The sequence below is a fragment of the Anoplopoma fimbria genome, unplaced genomic scaffold (assembly GCF_027596085.1).
Source record: "Anoplopoma fimbria isolate UVic2021 breed Golden Eagle Sablefish unplaced genomic scaffold, Afim_UVic_2022 Un_contig_7575_pilon_pilon, whole genome shotgun sequence".
NCBI lineage: Eukaryota > Metazoa > Chordata > Actinopteri > Perciformes > Anoplopomatidae > Anoplopoma > Anoplopoma fimbria.
Window position 1 is genome coordinate 1 of NW_026551442.1, and position 2,500 is coordinate 2,500.

Below are 2,500 nucleotides of genomic sequence, written 5' to 3' on the forward strand. Positions count from 1 at the left end.
TCTCCATGCTGCTCCATCCGCGAGAAAATGACCGCGACCGCCGGCTGAAAACGTCCGTAAAAGAGTGCATGAAGTGGGGAAACAGTGGTGCCATCAGCCTGTCTCTCCATGCTGCTCCATCCGCGAGAAAATGACCGCGACCGCCGGCTGAAAACGTCCGTAAAGAGAGAGCATGGAGTGGGGAAACAGTGGTGCCATCAGCCTGTCTCTCCATGCTGCTCCATCCGCGAGAAAATGACCGCGACCGCCGGCTGAAAACGTCCGTAAAAGAGAGAGCATGGAGTGGGGAAACAGTGGTGCCATCAGCCTGTCTCTCCATGCTGCTCCATCCGCGAGAAAATGACCGCGACCGCCGGCTGAAAACGTCCGTAAAGAGAGAGCATGGAGTGGGGAAACAGTGGTAGCCATCAGCCTGTCTCTCCATGCTGCTCCATCCGCGAGAAAATGACCGCGACCGCCGGCTGAAAACGTCCGTAAAGAGAGAGCATGGAGTGGGGAAACAGTGGTGCCATCAGCCTGCCTCTCCATGCTGCTCCATCCGCGAGAAAATGACCGCGACCGCCGGCTGAAAACGTCCGTAAAAGAGAGCATGGAGTGGGGAAACAGTGGTGCCATCAGCCTGTCTCTCCATGCTGCTCCATCCGCGAGAAAATGACCGCGACCGCCGGCTGAAAACGTCCGTAAAGAGAGAGCATGGAGTGGGGAAACAGTGGTGCCATCAGCCTGTCTCTCCATGCTGCTCCATCCGCGAGAAAATGACCGCGACCGCCGGCTGAAAACGTCCGTAAAGAGAGAGCATGGAGTGGGGAAACAGTGGTGCCATCAGCCTGTCTCTCCATGCTGCTCCATCCGCGAGAAAATGACCGCGACCGCCGGCTGAAAACGTCCGTAAAAGAGAGAGCATGGAGTGGGGAAACAGTGGTGCCATCAGCCTGTCTCTCCATGCTGCTCCATCCGCGAGAAAATGACCGCGACCGCCGGCTGAAAACGTCCGTAAAAGAGAGCATGGAGTGGGGAAACAGTGGTGCCATCAGCCTGTCTCTCCATGCTGCTCCATCCGCGAGAAAATGACCGCGACCGCCGGCTGAAAACGTCCGTAAAAAGAGAGCATGGAGTGGGGAAACAGTGGTGCCATCAGCCTGTCTCTCCATGCTGCTCCATCCGCGAGAAATGACCGCGACCGCCGGCTGAAAACGTCCGTAAAAGAGAGCATGAAGTGGGGAAACAGTGGTGCCATCAGCCTGTCTCTCCATGCTGCTCCATCCGCGAGAAAATGACCGCGACCGCCGGCTGAAAACGTCCGTAAAAGAGAGAGCATGGAGTGGGGAAACAGTGGTGCCATCAGCCTGTCTCTCCATGCTGCTCCATCCGCGAGAAAATGACCGCGACCGCCGGCTGAAAACGTCCGTAAAAGAGAGCATGAAGTGGGGAAACAGTGGTGCCATCAGCCTGTCTCTCCATGCTGCTCCATCCGCGAGAAAATGACCGCGACCGCCGGCTGAAAACGTCCGTAAAAAGAGAGCATGGAGTGGGGAAACAGTGGTGCCATCAGCCTGTCTCTCCATGCTGCTCCATCCGCGAGAAAATGACCGCGACCGCCGGCTGAAAACGTCCGTAAAAGAGAGAGCATGGAGTGGGGAAACAGTGGTGCCATCAGCCTGTCTCTCCATGCTGCTCCATCCGCGAGAAAATGACCGCGACCGCCGGCTGAAAACGTCCGTAAAAGAGTGCATGAAGTGGGGAAACAGTGGTGCCATCAGCCTGTCTCTCCATGCTGCTCCATCCGCGAGAAAATGACCGCGACCGCCGGCTGAAAACGTCCGTAAAAGAGAGAGCATGGAGTGGGGAAACAGTGGTGCCATCAGCCTGTCTCTCCATGCTGCTCCATCCGCGAGAAAATGACCGCGACCGCCGGCTGAAAACGTCCGTAAAAGAGAGAGCATGGAGTGGGGAAACAGTGGTGCCATCAGCCTGCCTCTCTCCATGCTGCTCCATCCGCGAGAAAATGACCGCGACCGCCGGCTGAAAACGTCCGTAAAAAGAGAGCATGGAGTGGGGAAACAGTGGTGCCATCAGCCTGCCTCTCCATGCTGCTCCATCCGCGAGAAAATGACCGCGACCGCCGGCTGAAAACGTCCGTAAAAGAGAGAGCATGGAGTGGGGAAACAGTGGTGCCATCAGCCTGTCTCTCCATGCTGCTCCATCCGCGAGAAAATGACCGCGACCGCCGGCTGAAAACGTCCGTAAAAGAGAGAGCATGGAGTGGGAAACAGTGGTGCCATCAGCCTGTCTCTCCATGCTGCTCCATCCGCGAGAAAATGACCGCGACCGCCGGCTGAAAACGTCCGTAAAAGAGTGCATGAAGCGGCTAAACAGTGGTGCTATCAGCCTCTCCATGCTGCTCCATCCGCGTGGAAATGTTCAAAGTGTTTTAATACGGACAGCGGGTGGTGATTCGCAGGCGTGTCCATCGTCTCTTGTGCCACCTTGCCCGGTTTAA